Source organism: Mirounga angustirostris, unplaced genomic scaffold, assembly GCF_029215605.1.
Source record: "Mirounga angustirostris isolate CCGP_5_RB_7025 unplaced genomic scaffold, mMirAng1.0.hap1 SCAF_5, whole genome shotgun sequence".
Classification (NCBI taxonomy): Eukaryota; Metazoa; Chordata; class Mammalia; order Carnivora; family Phocidae; genus Mirounga; species Mirounga angustirostris.
Genome location: NW_026991713.1, coordinates 57,518,196 through 57,541,031, shown reverse-complemented (window position 1 = coordinate 57,541,031; position 22,836 = coordinate 57,518,196). Strand labels below are relative to the sequence as shown.

The 22,836-nt window shown below is 41.5% G+C and overlaps 1 protein-coding gene across 5 annotated transcripts in view; it reads left to right on the top strand.

The window, feature by feature from the left end:
• The first annotated feature begins 998 nt into the window (after positions 1-998).
• Positions 999-22,836, top strand: part of LOC123838579 (ubiquitin-conjugating enzyme E2 N-like) — a 35,111-nt gene continuing 13,273 nt past the window's right edge. For all 5 annotated transcript variants that reach the window (XM_054507001.2, XM_054507002.2, XM_054507003.2 and 2 more), the window contains exons 1-2: positions 999-1,135; positions 10,411-10,481. The gene's annotated coding sequence lies outside the window, so the exon portion shown is untranslated. The remainder of the gene's footprint in view (positions 1,136-10,410; positions 10,482-22,836) is intronic.

Genomic DNA, 22,836 nt, shown 5'->3' with positions numbered 1-22,836 from the left:
AGCATGAGAAGGAGGAAGGTCAGAGGGAGAAGCAGACTCCCTGCTGAGCAGGGAGCCCGATGTGGGACTCGATCCCGGGACTCCAGGATCATGACCTGAGCCGAAGGCAGTCGCTTAACCAACTGAGCCACCCAGGCGCCCTATTTTTATTTTTTTTTAAGACTTTTTATTTTTTTTCCCACAAGGCCGGGGGTGGGGGCAGGGGAGAAGCAGAGGGAAAGGGACACGCAGACTCCAAGCTGAGCATGGAGCTGGACACAGGGCTCGATCCCATGACCATGATCTGAGCCGAAATCAAGAGTCGGATGCTCAACTGACTGAGCCACCAGGGCACCCCCAAATTTGTTCTTTTAAATCAGTAGTTCTTCACTGGGTTTTATATACAACTGATGAATCACTGAACTCTACCTCTGAAACTAATAGTACACTATATGTTAATTAATTGAATTTAAATAAAATAAATAAATAGTCTCATCCATCCATCCATCCATCCATCCATCCATCCATCCATCCATCAGTAGTTCTTAAGGAGGTAATTTTGCCCACTAAGGGACATTTGGCACTGTCCAGGGACATTTTGGGTTGTCACAAAGGAGAGGGGGTGGCTGCTGATATTTGGTGGTTAGAGGCCACACAGGTCTGCAAAAATCCTATAACGTACAGGACAGCTCCTACAACAAAGACTTATCTGGCCCAAAATGTCAATTGTGGCAAGGCTGAAAAAGCCTTGTAGATTAACTTTATTATCAATTTGTCAAGATCTGAAATAAATCAAATTTGAACTCCGAATGGGATTGCATTAACTTTGTGTGTTCACTTTGGCAGAATGGTAACTGTGTATCTTCCCATCCAGGGACATTCAGTTCTGCAGTAACTCAAGACATTGCTCCTTAGAAATCGTTGTACTATGCAAAAGTACATGGTGTAATCCACAGGGTTTTTGGGAAATGGGTTTAGGGACAACACTGAAAAATCTTTTTCAAAACGCATTTCTTAAAAAGAGGAATCTAATGAAAACGATAACCCAGTTTAACCCATGTGGAATGATCAAGAAATACATAAATACTGCAATAAATATGGCACCTCGAGAAAGACCTGAAGTTTGCCGTAGAGGAACTGGGGTTTGTGAGTTATGGTAAGTGGTAGAAGGAGGATTATCTGAAATATTATGGAAAGTTCTAACACCAGATGTGGAGCAGTGTGGCTCATTGCCTTCACTTTGGCATTGAGGTTAAATGATACAGTTAGGCCATCTTTCTGAGCCTTAAGTCCTGGGACATGATTTTCTGACTTTGGAATATAGGTTCTTTGAGGCATGCATTTGTAACAGCTGATTCATAGACATTGAACTTCTGATCCAATGTATAAACTTGGTCTTCAGTTAACCTCTGTATCACTGCTGGAAATCCTTTTGTGGTTTTCTCCTCTGCATTTTTGGTTTTGTCAGACAGCTGAATGGAAGTTGTCGTGGTGTTTGGACCCACTAAACCAGCCACGCAGAGGAGCCATTTCTGTAGTTCTTTTTTTTTTTTTTTTTAAGATTTTATTTATTTATTTGACAGAGAGAGACACAGCGAGAGAGGGAACACAAGCAGGGGGAGTGAGAGAGGGAGAAGCAGGCTCCCCGCCGAGCAGGGAGCCCGATGCGGGGCTTGATCCCAGGACCCTGGGATCATGACCTGAGCCGAAGGCAGACGCTTAACGACTGAGCCACCCAGGCGTCCTGCCATTTCTGTAGTTCTTAATAGATAATGCTTTCTCTTTGATTATTGGAAAGGTGTTCACGGTTGTTGTTTATGTGCGTGTGTGCGCGTGTATTTCCACACAGCTGGTTTTCGCTGGACGCAGTTTCTGTGTGTACTTACTGTTTCTGGCATAGGACATTGTGCATTAGCAAATGAGAAATTTGGGTTTTGTTCTAATTATCCTGTAACATATTAATCTCACTGGAATAAATTAACATTTTCAAAACAAGTGTTAACAGCAGAACTGGCTGTATTTCCTTTTTTTTTAAAGTGAAAAGTTAAATTGCTTTATTTTATTTTATTTTAAGATTTTATTTATTTGCGAGAGAGAGAGAGACAGAGAGCACAAGAGGGAGGAGGGTCAGAGGGAGAAGCAGACCCCCCGCTGAGCAGGGAGCCCGATGCGGGACTCGATCCAGGGACTCCAGGATCATGACCTGAGCTGAAGGCAGTCGCTTAACCAACTGAGCCCCCAGGCGCCCCGAAATTGCTTTATTTTAAAATGAAGTGTATTTAGGGGCGCCTGGGTGTCTCAGTTGATTAAGCATCTGCCTGCGGCTCAGGTCATGTTCCTAGGGTCTTGGGATCCAGTCCCGCATCGGGCTCTCTGTCAGCAGGGATCCTGCTTCTCCCTCTGCTGCTCCCCCTGCTTGTGCTCTCTTTCTGTCTCACTCTCTCTCACAAATAAATAAAATAAAATCTTAAAAATAAAATAAAGTGTATTTTATATTAATTATAAATTATGTATGAAATTTTGTATGTGCATTACAAAAATACAAAGTACATGAGGAAAAAAAATCTACAATCCTAACAAGAGGTAATTATGATTTTTTATTTTTATAATTTTTTTTAAATTTTGGGATATATTTTATCTATTTACTTACTTTTTTTTTTATTTTATTTTATTTTTTTTTTAAGAAATCTCTACCCCCACCATGGGGCTTGAACTCACAAACCCGAGATCGAGCATTGCATGTTCTACTGACTGAGCCAGCCAGGTGCCCTGAGATAATTATAATTTAAATTTTGGTATATTCCTTCCAGATTTCTTTATAATGTTTATGTTTATGTAGTTGAACTCATATTGTATACACAGTTTTATAGCCTGCTGTTTTTCAGTTAACAGAAGCAATTTCCTATTTTAATACCTATTTTTTCATGCCATGAATTTAATAGCTGTGTAATAATCTATTAATAAGTAATATTTTTTAAGAGAAAGAGAGTGTGCGCATTCACGTGGTGGGGGGCGGTGGGCAGAGGGAGAGGAAGAGAGAGAATCTTAAGCAGGCTCTGTGCCCAGTGAGATCCCAATGCGGGGGTGGATTTCACAACCCTGATCATGACCTGAGCTGAAATCAAGAGTCCAGTGCTCAATGGACTGAGCCACCCAGGTGCCCCCACGTAAATATTTTTTTTAAAGTACTGTAGACCACTTAGGTAATTACCAACTTTTCACTATATACATAATGGTTCAATAAACATTTTTGGGGGGTGCCTGGGTGGCTCAGTCGTTAAGCGTCTGCCTTCGGCTCAGGTCATGATCCCAGGGTCCTGGGATCGAGCCCCGCATCGGGCTCCCTGCTCGGCGGGAAGCCTGCTTCTCCCTCTCCCACTCCCCCTGCTTGTGTTCTCTCTCTCGCTCTCTCTGTCAAATAAATAAATAAAATCTTTAAAAAAAAAAATAAACATTTTTGTGCAATTGTATATTTTGTCCATTTGTATACTTTTAAAGTTTGGATTACAGAAAGTGAAAATGCTAAAGCAAATGGTAAAACATGAAAGATCTTGATGAGTGTTCTGAAAATATTTTTTTTTAGGATTGTACTAATTTACACTGTCGACTTTAATTACACCAGTTTATCTGTGATTCACTGGCATTTAATTAAAGATATTATCCTGAATGGCCCTCAGTTTTCTCCTAGCCCTGCCCTGACCAGTTGAAGCCCAGACCCAAAGGCTATATCACTCTGGAAATCCTCCAGCAAAAATCCATCCCATCTTGGAGCCAATTGCCAAGGAAAACCTCAATTCCGATTTAACCTCTCGGCTCTCTTCTCTACTATAATGCCCACTGCTGAGCTCTGACAGAGGAATATTATATGTGGGGGTTAGTGTCACTGAAAGTTCACAGTTGGGACCTCGGCTGTACAATACTACTCCATGTCCCTCGTCAGGCTCCTATCATATTCCCAAACACCTGTCTCACATGTTCACTCTCCTGCCTTCCTCTCAACTCCCACTCTTTCAGGCGACAATTTTGCCTTCTAATTCTTGAGAAATCAGAGCCATCGGTCTGGATCTCTCAGTTTCCCTCCTTCCCATATCCCACCTACTTGTTAGCAGCTCCTCATGCTTATTGGCTTTCCACGGAGGAAGGGAACAATAGGATCTCTCTTCTATCCCTGGATGTGGAGCCCAACTTTTCAGCCTTCTCAGTGACCCTGACTGATCACTTCTCTCCTCTCTTCTCTCTCTACTTCCTCTATCTTCTGATCCCCTATTTCAAATCCCCTCCTCTATCCCCTCTCATTCCCCATTCCCACTCTCCACCCCAAGGTCTTTCTTATATAGATTGTTTTACACTTTTCCCACCTATTTCTTCTCTTCCTCCTACCAGGCAGGTCTATGTCCTTCTTTGCACAGTTTGCAGGAATACATTGTCGGGGTAATAGGTTGACTTGATATTTCCGTAAAACAATTTGGCAATAAATAACAAGGCAAAAGCATGGCCCCTTGGCCAGTCCTTCATCAGATAGACACCATTACCGTCAAAACTTTGCTCTTCATTAACACACACACTCACAAACACACATACACTCAGAATATGTACAGTTAAATTTTTTTTTACGGAAAGGGTATCATATGGTTCATATTCTGCAGCATGACACTTCTATTCAACAATATACCTTTATCAATCCACCCATATTAATACATGTAGGTCCACTTTGTCCTTTCTAACTTCTGCATAGTTTACCATTAAATTGATATGCCATTATTTTAGGTCAATGGAACTTTGTTTCCTATTTTCCATTATTATAAATAATACTACAATGAACATTCTTCCATAAACCTCATTGTATATATGTGCAAATGATTCTCTAGTACATACCTAGAAATGAAAAATAATTTAATTTAATTTAAAAAAAGGGGTGCTTGGCTGGCTCAGTTGATAGAGCGTGCAACTTTGATCTCGGGGTTGTGAGTTCAAGCCCTTTATTGGGTATAGAGACTACTTTAAAAAAAAAGGCACATACCTAGAAATGGAATTTCTGGTCACATTTTTTTCCCCAAAATATTGATTTATTTTTAAACTTTAATTTTAAAAACTTCATGGAAAATACATGCAAGTGGTAAAAAAAAAAAAAAGAAAGAATTCAGTAAAAGAGATGTACAGTAAAAAGTAAGCTTTCCCTCAGAACTATCTGCTAGTTCTCCAGTTCTCTTCCCTAGAAGCAGTCACGATTACTAATTTCTTGGATAATATAAATATTGCTTTGTGGTACATTCTGTTATGAACCTTGTTTTTTTTTTTAAATATCTCAAACACACAGAAAAGCTGCAAATACAGTATAAAAAACTATTTTTTACCTGAATTTTTTGAGAGCAAGCTGCTAACAAGATGCCACACCACCTTTGAATACTTTAGTTGTATTTTGTACCAACAACATCATTCTACATAAGCCATCAAGATCAGGAAATTAACATTGTTACATTACCACCATCTAATCTTAGGCCCTAGGCTGAAACAGTTCCTTGGTCTTTCCTTGATTTTCATGACCTGAACACTTTTGAAGATTGCAAACCAGTTCTGCTGTAGAATGCACCCCAGTTTGGATGTGTTATGCTTTTTCCTCATGGCTGGATCCAGGCTAGGCTTCTTTGGCAGGAATATCACACAGGTGAAGCTATGTTCCTCTCATTGTATCATCTCAGGTGGTGCATGATTTCAGTTTGTCCCACTACTGACCAAGTTCACTTCCATCACTTGATTCAGGTGGTGTCTGAGAAACTTCTCCCCTGTAAAGTTACTTTCTTTTCCTTGGTAACTAGTTAAGTATTTTGCGGGGAGGTAACTGTGTAACGATGTAAATATTCTATTCCCCGTTAACTAATTAATATCAATATGGCCTTGTGGTTTCCTATTTTATTTTTTTAAAGATTTTATTTATTTTTTTTATTTGGCAGAGAGAGTGTGCAAGCACAAGCAGGGGGAGTGGCAGGCAGAGGGAGAGGGAGAAGCAGGTTTCCCGCTGAGCAGGGAGCCCGATGCGGGGCTTCATCCCAGGACCCTGGGATCATGACCTGAAGGCAGACACTCAACCGACTGAGCCACCCAGGCACCCCGTGGTTTCCCATTTTATTCCACTGGTTCTTTTCTATTAACTTTAATATTTATTTTGTCACCTGTTTAACCAGCGAGCCTCCTCTTCAAACCACCTTCTGTGCCCATTTGTCATGTCCTTGTCATTCTTTGAGCAATTCCTTACTTTCTGGCACAAAAATGTATTACAGGCTTATCTCGTACTTTCCAGCATCAGCCCTGAAATCAGTATCTTGTTTCTTTTTGGTGAATAGTATTTAGAGCCAGGATCTGGGTGCCAGGTGTTTCATGGTTATTGGGATGTTGCTACTCCCAAGACCTCTCAGTGAGAGAGTTAGGGAATAGAGGGATATGTTCACATATACACACAAACATACTCCTTTGAAAATCCTTATCTATCTACCTATCTATCTATCATCTATCATCTATCTATCTATCATCTATCATTATCTATCATCTATCACTATTGAAAAACTTGACTTCACTCAGATACCTTCAATTACAGTCCAACTTCTCAGAGTTCATTCTCGTTTTCTCCTTTTCCATATTTCCTACTCCCTTCTCCATGAGAACTTTTGTTTTCATTTTCCTTAGTAGATTTACCTATTTGAGCAAAGCCCTTCTATATAACAAATTTCCCTGTGCCCCCTTTTATATGCATATTCCCTTTACATTCCTCTTTGGGCTCCAATATCTCACACCAGGCAGCCTTCTTTCATGGACTCCCTCTCTAACTAGTTTGGATCCTGACATTTCTTTCTGGCCACTGTGGCTCCTGCCATACACCACCATCTCCACCCAATGTGCAGGCTTAACCTTGCTTTAAGACTGAATGATTCAGAAATGGGCTGGTACAGAAGAGGAAAAGTGAACCTTGCTTTTGAAAATGGTTATTTATTACTAATTTAAAAGTCACAACTATAACTACATTCTTATTTTTTAAAATGGAACATTGCAGAAAAAAACAAAGGCTCTTTTGATCATCACCCCCTCATTCTGCTCTCTAACTCTGTCTCCAGAAGTAACCCACTATTATTAGCTTGATGTGTATCCTTCTAAACTTAAAAAAAATAATTTTACATTCATACATCTGTTCCCCAAGAAAAAAATATATGTTAATTTTTAAGATTTTACTCTTTCCACTTTACTAAAAGCCACAGAGACCTTGAACAAGGCTTACGAGGAACATTAGTCAGGCCTCGTTGTTTGACAGTGACAGAAATCCAACTCAAAGTAGCGTAGGCAAAAAGAAAATGTATTGGCTCATGTAACTGGGATTCAAGGTACAAGGACACTGGGCAGGCAGCAAGGACACAGACCAAGTAACCATGTGCATCTAGGCCAGTAGTCAGTACAACTCCACCCAGAGCAGGGGAGTGAAATAACAGTGGCAGCAAGACATTCACATACTGACAATATCCAATCACATGGAAGGAGGATGCGTTAAACATTTATCAAGAAGAGATTTTGCAAATTCTAGTTAGTATCCCACAGAACAAGTTTTTAGTTTGCTGAGTAAGGCTAGCCCATTGTGCAATTCTAGGTGACACACTGAAGGGTTGGATTCCCAGCTCTGTCCAGGAACATTCCAGCACAGATAATGGACAAACCACAGATTAAACTCTAAAGATCTTGGCACATTGTATTCTGTTCAAAGAGAAAACACTTATGATGGTAATACCTGACTTTCCTAAATTACACTGACATGATAGATCTTAGACCTTCTAATTCTCGTTAGTGTCTTTCTAAGTTGTGAATCTTGTTGCCAGCAAATTAGTGGATCACTTAAAAATATCCCTGCTTAACTCTTCCTTTTTAAAAAGTTTTTTTTTTTAACTTTTCCTTTTTGTGCATGAGAGTTTGTGCTTTGAATGCTCTATTTGAAAGACATTTTTCCTGCCCTCCATTGTTTATGGTGGTTTGCCCTCTCCATTATGTAATTTCTATAGTGGACTTAAAACTCATTTTTCCTTTAACACAATTATAAAACAGGCCATGTCAGCTTCAAACATTTAAAAATAATCATCATAATATGTTTTTCTGTAACTGATTATTGCCTAAGCAAACTTTGAACTTTGCAAGCCAATCTCCCAGCCAACCAGGAGCTTCTCCTGACAATTACAGCTTGATAGACAGTATGCCTGGGCTGCTCATGGAGACTCAGCTCTGGGTATAATTTCTCTGTCAGGTTCTTTGGCAGTGAACACTTATCCCTCTCCTGCTGGTATTTCAGAGTCTTGTTTTTGCTTTTGTTTCTTTGGGTGTCATATCCAAGAAATTGTGGTCAAGATGAATGTCAAGGAGCTTTTAAGGTTTCAGGTCTTACGTTTAAGTCTTTAATGCATTTCAAGTCAATTTCTGTGAATTGACTTGACAGGAGTCCAATTTCATTCTTTGCACGTGAATATCTAGTTTTCCCAACACCACTTATTGAAGAGACTATCCTCTCCCCATTGAGTATTCTTGACTCCCTGTCAAATATTTGACCATTTTGCAAGAATTTATTTCTGGACTCTCAATTCTATTCCATTGATCTCTATGTCCATTTTTATGCCAGTACCATACTGTTTTGATGGCTATACCTTTATATGTATTTCATGACACTATTACTAATTATGCCAGGACAACAAGCATGCATCAGTATTGTTCCAGGCACACTGGGACGTGTGGGCAGCTTAATTACAGCAGTGATTTTCAACTGGGGAAAGGGCTTAATCTCCTAAAAGAGTGTGTGAGGATGTCCGAAAAGCCAGAGGTGTAAGTATCTGAGTAGAAAAATAGAGTTAGGACCTGAGTAGAAAAATAGAAACGACCGCAGTTATTTTAAGAGCGAGAATTTAACACATAGAATTGTTAACCAGTGATTGAGAGATGGAAAATATGAAAGGGAACACTGAAATTTTCTGGAGGGGGAACTGCAGGAAGCAAACGCCTCTCCCAGGGCTGGAAAGAAAGGGTGTTGGGAGAATGTGGAGCTTCGTGCTCCAAGGAGAGACCTGCGGGGAGCTGGAACCCAGACCCTGGCAGATGGGGCACTGGCTGGCTGGTGATTGTGCAGTCAGAGCTCTGAGGAGGTCCCTGCAGCACAGGGACCTGGACCTCTTGGGAGAAGGTGCCAGCTTGCCGGCGGTGGTATCTCTGAGGGGCATCATCAGGCTCGTTTAGGGAGTGGAGGAAAGAACTACAACCTGCAGTCCAGGATTGCTGCTGAAGTCAGGGGTTGCTGGCCCAGTGAAGAACGGTTGCTAGGCTGGCACTGACATCATCAGCTGATGGGGATTTCCACCGGACAGGGTCTCTAACTGGGAAAACGGAAGTTTGGTCAACATAGCATTATACGAATGGAAGAATCACGGTGAACTAACATCCGAAGCTTACCGCAGCTGTTTTTCAGCTAATGACTGTTGTAGAAAGCAAACTGGAGGAAATAAATCCCTCAGCCCTCTTAGCCTTCAAGCCGCCCTGTAGAGCCTCTAATAGAAGACCCGAACAGGGAGAGTGGGCAGAAGAGAAATCTGGTTTGCAGGGTTCCAGGCAGAGCAGCGTAAAGTGGAGCACAGAAGGGTGGAAGCTTAGAGAAAGTAGCTCATAACCAGTGCATTCCATCCCTTTGGCTACTCTGCATCCACTCAGTCCTTCTATGTATTTTGAACTTCTATAAAAGAACAAAACAGCTTTATGCCTTGGATGACAAGCAGCAACTTCCTTTGTACAAATGAAGACATTCTCGCTTTCTCGCCTAAACACACAGTCCTAGCGCTGACTGCATCCATCCTTGGGTGACAGGTACAGTATCCTTCCCTGGAAGAAAGCACCCCTTCACCCCTATGCTCTGCCTTGTTAGAGTGAGGACTCAACTCATTTTCCATTTTCCAAGAGAGGGAAGGATTCCATTTTGAACAGGTTTGTCTCTGAAAAATAGCTTCGTTAGTAAGCTTCAGGTGCTAGTTCACGGTGATTATGCCACTCGTATAATGCTATTGTTGACCAAACTTCCTTTTTTCCCAGTTAGAGACCCTGTCTGCAGAAGGCATTCCCTCCTTCTCTGGAAATCGTCCAGTGGAAATCCCCATCAGCTGATGATCTCACCCCAGGTAGCTCTTTAAAGTAGCTACCGCCGAGTTCACAGGAATCAAGGGAAACCACTCCTGGTCTTTGTTCTGTGCCGCTCTCCTCCATCTCCTCACACCTGGTCCAGCACGCCTCTGTCATTCTTTGCACACGAGCTGCCGCTGTTGCTGTCCTTTGATCAGCTACTCGGCGGCACCCTGGAGTCATGGTTTTGACTGAACCAGCCTCGGCAAATGACTTCTGCAAATGACATGGTTCTCTTTCTGTTCACAGACTCTCTGCCTGCACAAGGAAAAGCCCCTCTTGCAGAGCTCAGCCCAGGACTCTTCCAGCGGATGCAGCAGGTTTGGGCACTGGCCATGTCCCTACGTAACTTCCCAGTGAGACTTCCAGCCACACGCTCTCCCTGCTTACATTTTCCAGACCAATTCTACACAAGTGCTTTACTCTCTACAGCAGCCATGGTTGGCAGTAATTCATCTCAGCCAGTTGACTCTTATGAATTCTGTTCCCCGTGGCATTAACTTGTCCTGCAAACCTGACAGTCTCCCTTATCCCAGAGAATTGGCTAATCTTACTAGCCATTAGCTCACTGGAGCTGGCCTTGCTCATCTAAGGTCAATGCACTCAATTTTTAGCTATTATCCTTTATTCCTAAATGGTATAGAGCTAATAGCTGCATTCTTCCAGCTCTAGGAGATTTCCTGGAGCATACTTCCTTCCCCTCCTTGCCCTGAATGACCAAATTCCAGTCTGTGAGCTTCTCTTCTGATGTTTAATCTCTTGGATCTGGACGGGACCTGGATTTGAGAGAATAGACGAATTTATTTTCAAGGCAGCAGGTGCTTCCTTCTAATTCTTAGAAGTCAAAGTGTTGGCAAAGGCAAGGGAGAATTGACTTTTTTTTTAAAAGATTTTATTTATTTATTTGAGAGAGAATGAGAGAGAGCACATGAGAGGGGGGAGGGTCAGAGGGAGAAGCAGACTCCCTGCCGAGCAGGGAGCCCGATGCGGGACTCGATCCAGGGACTCCAGGATCATGACCTGAGCCGAAGGCAGTCGCTTAACCAACTGAGCCACCCAGGCGCCCGAGAATTGACTTTTTTAATCTTTTATCAATATCACTTACTTACCAGTCTCTTATAATAAGAACCTATTCTTTCTTTTTAAAATTTGATTCCCAATAAGATGGATAAGACATATATGCCTTTACACTTTTTCTGCTAAAGTAAACTGTGTCTGTGTTTGGGATTCTTTTTGAGTAACCTAGACAGTCTTTACCCTGCTAATTGGCATAATTATGGTCAGATCCTGAAATCCCTAGACCAGTTCTGGATCATCATTCAATTTTTGTGACTAACCATTGTTTCCCTTAGGTCATATCCCAAAGGATAGTTGTGTGAGTTTAAGTGGAAAGATTCTGGCCAATTGATTTTCAAAACATAATCTAATACTGTTGAATGGAATGATCAGGGTTATTATAATGGTCCAGTGCTTCTCAACTTTTCATTTGGCTATGAATTAACTGGGGATCTTGTTAAAATATGGATTTTGAGGGCACCTGGGTGGCTCAGTTGTTAAGCATCTGCCTTCGGCTCAGGTCATGATCCCAGGGTCCTGGGATTGAGGCCCCGCATCGGGCTCCCTGCTCCATGGGAAGCCTGCTTCTCCCTCCCCCACTTCCCCTGCTTGTGTTCCTACTCTCACTATCTCTCTCTGTCAAATAAATAAATAAAATCTTTTTAAAAAATATGGATTTTGATTTAGGAAGTCTGATGCAGAGTCTGGGATTTTGCATTTTAAGATAAATTCCCAGGTAATGACAATAAAGCTGATCTACACAACATGTTTTTGAACAGTAAGGTTCTAGACTCTGTGATAAGCAGCCTCTCCCTGCTTTTCAGCCTATTCAGGGTAGGTGTCACAAACACCTTCAAAAGCCATTTGCCAGAATTTATTTGTGTACACGTTGTGACTTTTGTCATCAGGTAGTAAGAAAAACAATAAATATTGGCAGCTTTAACACACTGATTTGTATCTGTTCTCCACTGAAAATCCCCTAAGATGATAGTAAAATACTTTTTAAAATAAAGACAATAAATCCACAAGGAAGAAGAGAAGACTCACAGCAATGAAATTTTAGGAGAAAGCAAGTGGACCAGTGGTAAATGATTTAGCAGAATTGAAAATACTGAATAACAGGGGTGCCTGGGTGGCTCAGTCAGTTAAGTGTCTGCCTTTGGCTCAGGTCATGCCCCCAGGGTCCTGGGATTGAGTCCCATGTCGGGGTCCCTGCTCAGCGGGGAGTCTGCTTCTCCCTCTGCCTGCCACTCTCCCTGCTTGTGCTCTCTCTCTCTCAAATAAATAAATAAAATCTTTTTTTTTAAAAAGAGAAAATACTGAATAACACACCAGCAATGGGGAACATAACAAGCAACTCAATTTAATTGAAGAACTCCCATAGGGCCCAAGAATTGGGGCCCTAGACGTCTCTGGAAGTGGGGGTAGAGGAGGGCCTGAGAAAAGAAGGATTGCTTGAAAACTTATTTAAGAAACAGACCATCAGGGGCACCTGGGTGGCTCAGATGGTTAAGTGCCTGCCTTTAGCTCAGGTCATGATCCCAGGGTCCTGGGATCGAGCCCCGCGTCGGGCTCCCTGCTCCTCGGGAAGCCTGCTTCTCCCCCTCCCTCTGCCACTCCCCTTGCTTGTGTTCCCTCTTTCGCTGTCTCTCTCTCTGTCAAATAAATAAATAAAATCTTAAAAAAAAAAAAAGAAACAGACCATCAGACCCTCTCCCAGGTAAGTATAGCGACTGTCCCTCTCAGATCTGGGAAGAGGGGGTAAAAACAATGAGTATCTAGATAAAAGTGGGGGGCACGGGTATTGTTCTGGAAATGCGATGAAGTGAAAATGTACATAGTGAGTGCTGAAACCCTGAGCTCAGTCTTCTTTCTACATTTGGTAACCAAAATGGAGGCAGCCAGACATATGCCCTCCAGCTGGAAGACTGGAAAAGCTTCTCTGGGGAATCGGACAAATTCAAGAGAAACAAATGTTCTAGGACGCTGATATCAGGGATCCACCAAAATAAGCCAGTGACAACAAAACAGTGAAGATCATCATTGATTATAAGTGCTACCAATTTGCCGTTCTCTAGCTCCCTGCTGCTCTTAAATGTGAGCAACTAGCTAAGGATCAACAGACATTAGAAGAAAACATCTAGTGTGAAAGATAGAGACCCAAATGAGCTGACAGAATAAAGTCGCCTGCAGGAAGCAGAAAATGCAAGGGGGAAACAGACACAAAACACTCTCCATATCTTCAAGAGCTAAGAGAAAAATATACCATACATGAAACAAGAAGACGATGCTATTAAAAAAGGAACATTCAGAGAACAAAAAAAAGTTCCTGGAAATTAGAAGAGCATAAATGAAAATACAATGGAAGGGCCAGAATATTAAGCAGGAGGCAGTTTCTCTTTAAATAGAAAGGCAAAGACATGGAGTACAAAAGAGAAAATTAAAGGAGCAAGGCCTCCAAATAATAGAAATTCTAGAAAGAGGGCACAGAAATAATGGAGGAGATAAAATTATCAAAGAAATATTCAGCAGGATTTTCTAGAAATGAAGGACATGTGTTTCCAGATTGATAGGGTCCACGAGGCACCCAGCATAATGGTGCAAGCAGACCCGCACTATGGCAATGGGGCATGTCAGAGTGAAAGTCAAGAGCAGTGGGGACAAAGAGAAGATCCTGCAGACTTCCAGAGAAGAAAACATGATTCGTGTAAAGGGTTGAGAGTCAGAATGGTGTCAGATTCCTCACCAGCAATGATGGAGGCAAGGAGAGGGGAGCTATGCCTGAAAATTTCTGAAAGAAAGGGATTTCCATGCTGGGGTTCCACATCCAGCCAAGATCAATTAAATATGAACATAAAATAAAGAGATTTTCAGACATGAAAACTCTCAGATTATCTCCCAAGCACCGTTTGTTAGGCAGGTACTCCAGAATGAGGGAATTCACTAAAAAAGAGGAAGACATGAGGATCCCGGCAACAAAGGATCCAAAACAGGAAAAAGACAAAAGAAATCTCTAGGAGAGCAGTGAAGGGAAATCCCAAGATGGCAGTTGGGTAGCCAGACCTACTAGAGAAATCAGTCCAGTTTGGAGCAAGTCCAGAGGCCCCAAGAAATCATCCTAGAAGGTGAAATTACAGAACACCTAAGGCGTTTGAACATACCGAGAGGTGATTTACAAAACTGGGGGGAGAAGGAGGGGTCAATTTAATGGTAAAGACATAAGAAACTGAGCAAGTAAAAAAAGATAATTAACTCTAGAGAAAATAAAATGTTGTGCGGGGAATCAAAAGTAATTGTTTACATAGTCAGCGTAGGTCAACCCTGAGCATCAATCTGACCAAATTTCCACATATAAGCTGGAAGGATGGGGGCCAATTGGAATGCACCTGGGTGGGGGGGAGTGGTGGCTAAATGGGTTAAAGTCTTATCCCCTGTAGTGAGATTCCACAGTGAGAATGAATAGAAAATATTCAAATCAAATTCAAGCAATATTAGCATGTTATTGACACATATGGAGATAAATACCAAAATAATTGACTAAAAAAATCCAAAGTGGTGTCCTCAGTGGATTGGGAAATAGGAGAGAGGGGGAAGGGAGTCCTTTTGGTTTTCATAGCAACTATTTGATTGTCTATGTGTCCATATAATTTTTGTAAAAATGAAAACCACAATTTAAAAAGGAATGAGGTAGAAGGGTTCTCATTTCTATAAGCAATCATCTGTTGCAAAGACTCAAGCTGTGATTTGGAGGAAATATCAAAAGTATACAGAAGAAAATAAAAAGCACTCGAATCTCACCTCCCAAAGATAACTGCTGTTAAGAGTTCCGCTATAAGATTCCGTGTATTTCTTCCCAGTTGAGGATTTGACCTAGCACATTTCTGTTACCGTGTGGGTTTAATTGAATGGAACAAGCACAAGCTGAGCACCTACTCTGTGTAAGATGCTGAGAAAGTACAGACAAAGACACAGTCCCTGCGCTTCAATTCTGTTATGGGTTAGAGTTACTCCAATAGAGTCAAAAGCAACATGGGGGGGCGCCTGGGTGGCTCAGTTGGTTAAGCGACTGCCTTCGGCTCAGGTCATGATCCTGGAGTCCCTGGATCGAGTCCCGCATCGGGCTCCCTGCTCGGCAGGGAGTCTGCTTCTCCCTCTGACCCTCCTCCCTCTCATGCTCTCTGTCTCTCATTCTCTCTCTCTCAAATAAATAAATAAAATCTTAAAAAAAAAAAAAAAAGCAACATGGGGTTTTAATTGCCTGGGGAAGTCCCTCTCCTTCCTTTCTCATTAATAAACCAACACTGCACTTATTAAACTTAATCTTTGTAGCTCCAGAAGTTCCAGAAAGAGGAGAAACTTTGCCAAGGAGGGTAATATACATTCAAAATGAAACACACTACAGGCTAATCAGGAATTTACCAAATTTAATTCTTACTCTACATTTGCTACCAGAAAAAGAAAAGAAGTGTCAAGTACGTCAATGTTTACAATGTTTACATACCTTACTTTGGCCAATGTAACTAAGAGTGACATAGTGTCCTGGTGGCCCCTGGTGCTTTCTTTCTCTCAGCTTTCTAATCCTCTTTTTTTTTTTTTTTTTAAAGATTTTATTTATTTATTTGACAGAGAGAGACAGTAAGAGAGGGAACACAAGTAGGGGGAGTGGGAGAGGGAGAAGCAGGCTTCCCTCTGAGCAGGGAGCCCAATGCGGGGCTCGATCCCGGGACGCTGGGATCATGACCTGAGCCGAAGGCAGACGGTCGATAACTGAGCCACCCAGGCGCCCCCCAGCTTTCTAATCCTAAGAAGAAAATAAACTTCTGTGCACTTTAAACCCAATTCAGGCAAAGAAGGTGTCACTTCTCTTATGCCCAATTGATGGGGGGAAAAATTAAACCGGGCAAGCCGGTGAGAAAATGTTTGGCCCCGCGCTGTTGGTTGGTGCTGGGCTCCAGCCTGTGTAGGTCACTTGCTTGGCATTTGCAGTCCTGTCTGAAGGGGGAGGTGGGCAGCATCCCACAGTGGTGCCGCACGGGTCTCTGGAGCCTGACTGCTGTGGTTCCTCATCTGTAGAATGGGCATATGTTAATAACAGCGAAGGGTTGTCAGGGAAGATTAAATGAATTAGTATTTGTCCAGCACCTGATGGGTGCTATGTAAGCATTTCCTGATGTTTGGAAATAAACCCTGTCTGAATGGGCTCAAAAAAAGTTGACTCCCTTTACTACTCACAAAAGATTACAGATGTAAGAGCCAGGTAACAATTTCTTCCATTTTTTAGGCCAGCTTCTTATCAAGCTGCCAGTTGGTTTTCTTTCCCATCTATGTCATGAGAAGTAAGCCATTCCACAATAAGTATTAGATGATGATAGTGTATCTTAGCAAATGTCAGGCACAGCTTTAAGCATTTTGTGTACATCATCTCATTTAATCTTCCCATTTAATAAAACCAAAGCACAGAAAGGTTAAGTTCTGTGCCTAAGCTCACGTAGTTGGTAAGTGGTGGAGTCAGCATTCAGTCCTCGAAAAGCTGTCTCCAGGGACTGTGAGCTTCACTGTGACATTGGGCTGCCCCTCAGAGAGCATGTTCTGCTGGGAATAAAGTGCAATTTGAAATGCTCCTGGTCCTCCCTTTTGTCTCTGCTATTGATAGAAACCAATTATTCCCCAAGCCTCAACCAGGCTCACCAGTTCCCGATGTGATGGTGCTTCCGCTGGCCACACGACCACCCGGCTTCTTCCCTATCTCAATTTTTCTTTCCACCTCCATCAAAACTAATGTTATTCCGCAGAAATATCAGAACCTACTGATTCTGAATTCTATATTGGCTATAGTCATAGTCCAAGTGTAGGTAAAGATAAGTCAGCAGGTCAACTGGCCACTTGCCTCAGAGGGAATCCCATTATAGTAGTATCTCTTACCCAAGGTTTCACTTTCTGTGGTTTCTTTCTTTTTCTTTTTCTTTTTTTAAGATTTTATTTATTTATTTGAGAGAAAGAGAGTGAGTGAGAGAGAGAGAAAGCTCAAGCAGGGGAAAGGGTAGAGGGAGAGAGAGAAGTGGACTCCCCTGCTGAGCAGGGAACCTGACGTGGGACTCTATCCCAGGCCCCCAGGATCACGACCTGAGCCGAAGGCAGATGCTTAACCAACTGAGCCACCCAGGTGCCCCTCATTTTCTGTGGTTTCAGTTACCCCTGGTCAACCTCTGTCTGGAAGCAGATGGTCCTCCTTTTGAGCATCATCAGAAGGTCAGAGTAGCCTAGCACTACATGACAATGCCTATGTCACTCACCTCAATTCATTTCATCACATAGGCATTTTATCATCTTGCATCATCACGAGAAGGGTGAGTACAATACAATAAGATACTTTGAGAGAGAAGGACCACGTTGACATAACTTTTATTACAGTATGTTGATTTAATTGTTCTGTTTTATTATTAGTTATTGCTGATAATCTCTTACTGTGCCTAATTTATAAGTTGAACTTTATCACAGGTATGTATGTATAGGAAAAAAACAGTATATATAGAGTTTGACACTATCCGTGGTTTCAGGCGGCCACTAGGGGTCTTGCAAGGGGACTGTAGTGGGTCCTTATGGTAAAGATCCCTCAGCCAATTCTGTATTTCAGTTCTGCAAGTCCTTACATCCAGTTCCAGCCATTACCCAAGAAGATCAAACTCTGGGAAGAGGTTGATTTAACAAACCAAGAACCCAATTTAAAGGGGTAGCTACTTCTGAATGTAAAACCTGTCTAGGGCATTTTCATAGGACACTACCTTATGAGGACTTATGAGACAAAAGGGAAGACTAACTGGGTGAGATTGAAAACACCTGGATCATAGATCAAGCTATTGTTTAGTGAAGACGCATTTCAAGCCAAGAAATGAGATGCTTTTAAAGAATATTTCCAACAAGTTAGTACCATGAGTGAACTGCCTTCTTTCCATTCTAGAAGTATGGGGTCTTGGGGCTTAGCAGAGTCCTCAGGTCCAGAATAGCCTCTCTCCTGGGCAGGGCAGCAGACCATCTGGTATGGCTCTCCCCTTTGGCTACCTTCTCCAAGGCTCCGTGTAACCCACCACCCCTCTGTCAGAGCCCTACCATACTCAACATTTGTTGCAGTATGTCAAGTGAATGCATGTAATGTGCACACAACACAGTCCAGGCTTTTCTGGTGACCTGTCTTACCCCAGTGAAACTCAGGATGTTCTCATGACTATTCAGCATGACATTATCAAACCATCTCTTGGGTAGGGTTACATCTAAAATGACTTGTCTCACATCCAGAGTGACATTATTTCTTTCTGAGAAATCTTAGAGCTAATGACTTCCTTGTGCATCAACTGGGGATTCAACATTTGTAAGTCAAGTGATAATATGTGATTGTGGTGATTTGCCCAAGAGAGAGGAAAAGCAGGAAAGACTGTGGTTGAGTTAAACCTGTGTAGTTGCCACTGATTAGTTGACTAACTTTAAAGCTTTGTATTTATCTTGTTTTATCTGCCTTGCAAAAACAAAACAACAAAATGTAATTTGTTGCTCTGTTGTTACAAGAATGACCTTGGAATTGTTACCCTTGAATAAGGCAGAGGTCAATTTAACAGAATCCAAACAGATGTCATTTGAATATCTGTAAGATTTGTAGCACTACAGATAGGAAAAATATGAAAATAATACAGCTTAGAATATAGGGCAATGATCTATTGGATCCAGTCAGTTGGTGAATCAACTTGGGTGGGGAGGCAGGCTTAAGTCAAATGTGAAAATTAGGGGTTGCAACTTCTAGTACAGGATTAGTGGATGTTATGAGATCCCCTTATCTGGCATAGAGCTATGGAAAGAGACTTCTAGTAGTACTTGTCGTCCATCGTTGTGAGAAAACTCATTTTACATGTTGAAATAAACTTGTAGGCCCAAGATGGAGCTGCTCCTGCCCAGGGGGCCCCATCATCAAACCCCACTTCCGTGCTCCTATAAATGCTCTGCTTTACCAGAAAAGCAATGTATCCAGTCAGCCAATGTCCAAATGCCAGGCCAACTCTGGACTCTATACTTATTTCTTTGTCCCTTGATCTTTCTAAATCAGCTCAGATATGCAACCTCAGCCAGCCAGGCCCTGTTTTGGAGTTGGAAATTTTAATCCTCTACAAAGCTCCCTGTTGCCCAGGATGTCTTGTAAGAAGGCTTCACTGCTTGTGAGGCACTGTGCTCCCTCAGTCTGTGGATTATCTTCCCTTGAAGAAAGGACATTGAACTTGTTAGTTTTGTCATTTTGACAATGTCTACAGCCATAAATATTCTTATCCCAAACAAAGTCTCAGATCCATATGCAACCTCAGCTACCCAAAAAGGCAATGTCAAATTACTTGGGAGGAAATAATTTCCTCCTTCATGGGTAAATGTCTGAAGAGACTTAGAATTAAGTATAGAGATGGTCAAGTAAACCAAACCCTGAGTTATTACTATTCTGAACTATAATACTCTGTAAATACTCCAAAGCTATACAGTGTTTAAAGTACTTAAAACACGTGAGAAAATTAATATAATTTGACTTTGCCATATTTATATGCTGCTATTTGATTTATAAGGCTTATTTAAGGTCTATCAGTCACACAATTGACATACTTTAAAGAAAATTAAATATGTTAATTTTTTTTTTAAAGTAGGCCCCATGCCCAGTGTGGAGCCCAATGCCAAGCTTCAATTCATGACCCTGAGATTAAGACCTGAGCTGAGATCAAGAGTTGGACATTCAATTGACCAAGCCACCCAGGTGGCCCTAAATATGTTAAATTTATGAATGTAGTCTAAGTTTCTCACATGGTGCTGAGGGTAGAGTACAGAAATTACAGGAGTTTAAATAGCAGAACCAAATATTAATCAAACTCCCCCTTAAAAACTGATAAAATCTGCTAAATTATATGTATAAAATAAGGTCTGTAAGTTGAGCAAATTATTAAAGAAAAATGTCTTTAATTATAAATTTAATAAATCAGACATTGATTTTAATAATCAAAGTGAAGTAGGGAAGCTGAAGGGACTCCATTTCATTTATTTATTTATTTATTTATTATTTATTTATTTATTTTAAATATTTTATTTATTTATTTTGGACAGAGAGAGAGCACAAGCAGGGGGAGTGGCAGGCAGAGGCAGAGGGAGAATCAGACTCCCTGCAGAGCAGGGGGAGCCCAATGCGGGACTCCATCCCAGGACCCCGGGATCATGACCTGAACCGAAGGCAATCGCTTAACCAACTGAGCCACCCAGGCGCCCAGGACTCCATTTTAGAAAGGCTCTGTCCCTGCTGGTTTTCTGCTAGGCCCCATTTACTCATGTTCTATACTTTGTCTCTGAAGAAGCCAAAGAAGCTATGTTCCCACTTCAAGGGGGGAGCAAAAAAGTTCATCATTCTCTGAGTTTTGTCCCAGGCCCCAAACACTTGATAACATCCAAGAAGAGCCGGATCCCAGAAATGTTCCAGGACATTAGCTTTGAATAAACCTTGGCTGATAGCTAGGATCAACACCCCCTACCTTCAGTGATTCATGAGATAACACCTATCTGCATCAAAAATAATCCCAGAAAAGTCTTTTCTGCAAAACCTCATGTAACAGCTATCATTACAAAATGGGCTTTGAGTCCAAGGGATCCTGGGTACTGATCTAACTCCTACGTGAAATAAGGCATTCAAATTACTCAATAGAAAAACAAGATGAGAATACTCACTTTACAAATCAGGAAAGCATCAATTAACAGGAAAAGAAATATAACCTCCCCCATGGTTAAAGAAATGCCAAGTAAAACAAAAATGACTTTGCAGTGACCAAGTGTCTTGTTTGCTTTGTTTTATTTTTAATGTAAGTGGCAAGGTTAACAAGAACTCAGGTTACCTGGGTACTTAGGCACTGAGGCCTAATTTGGTAGCTCATTAAAAAAATTTAAAACCCACATAAATTATGTATGCCCATTGGACCAGTATTTTTATTCTCAAAAATTTATCTTAAGGTAATAATAAAATAACAACTTACATATTTAACTACCTTGCAGTGCTTTGGATAATTGCTAAGAATTGGAGAGAACCCAGCCAGCCAAGAATAAATAAAATGTGGCATATTAACCCAATAAAAGTGATGTGATCTAAATATGACATAAAACATATATAGTACTTAGGGACGCCTGGGTGACTCAGTCAGTTGAGCGTCTGCCTTCAGCTCGGGTCATGATCCCAGGGTCCTGGGATTGAGTCCTGCCTCGGGCTCCTTGCTCAGCGGGGAGCCTGCTGTTCCCCCTTTCTTATACGCTCTCTCTCTTTCTCTGGCAAATAAACAAATAAAGTCTTTAAAAAATATACATATAGTACTTAAATATATATTAAAAGAAAAAAATATCATATAAACACTATGACCCATTTTAAAAGCATATACATGCATAAAGAAAAGTCCGCATGTGTGGTCCAAAAAAAATTAATAGTTGTTATCTCTCAGTGGTAGAATTACATTCATTATCATTTCCTCCTTTTTTTGTTATTCTTGTGTTATAATGTCTTACAACGAGCATATATTGTTTATATTAATAAGGGAAAACAATAAAGCTGTGTGTATGCTTTGCTTGTTTTTGTTCATTTGTGTCAAGGTATGAGCAAACCTTAAGTTAAAAACGGAAAAACAGATGAGACGTCAGGATCTACAGCACAGGGAAGGGTTACTATATGTATAATTGAGCACTCACTTTGAAATCTGCTCAAGAACAACACAAACATTGCTGTAAGGGGGAAATACACCTGACAAATGCACCTTTCCCTCAGAAAGCAAATTAAATGTGACATTTATCCCACAAACATGATTGAAAACTTCCTCTGAGCGGGGCATGGTGCTGAGGGTGGAGTACAGAAATGAAAACAATGTCCCTGACCTCAAGGAGCACACAGTCTATGGAGGAAGAGCTTCAGGCATATCAATAAAGGATGACAAGCATGCAGGCTGTGGGAGTTGAGAGAATAGTCACCTTAATGGGAGGAATTTGGGGAAGGCTTCCCAGAGGAGATGATGCTTAAAAGGACTCTTGAATGACTAGTGGGAATTGCTTAGGTGTAGAAGACATTCCGAGACATGCTTTTCCCTTCTAAAAATGTTGTCTAGAATAGTTTTCAATCTCCAGAATAGAGACTGAAAGGTGAGCTTGATTCTAACCTGATCTGCAGATCCCTCTTATGGAAATAGAACTCTTAGTCTCCCCAGGTTCCAATCGACAACCTTTCTAAAAACAAATGAACAATACAGGGGCAATGAAGATCCTATCATATTTGCGCATTTGCAAACTATTCTGGTTAAATGGGAATGAGAGGAGTGCAGTGAGTGGTTAGAAAATTGGATTTTTTAAAGTAATCTCTGTGCTCAACATGGGGTTTGAACTCATGACCCAGAGATCAAGAGCCACATGCTCCACCAACTGAGCCAGCCAGGTGCCCCTAGACAACTGGACTTTTAAAAGCCTGCTCCAAAGACCAATTAAAAAAAAAATTATGGGGGGCGCCTGGGTGGCTCAGTTGGTTAAGTGACTGCCTTCGGCTCAGGTCATGATCCTGGAGTCCCTGGATCGAGTCCCGCATCG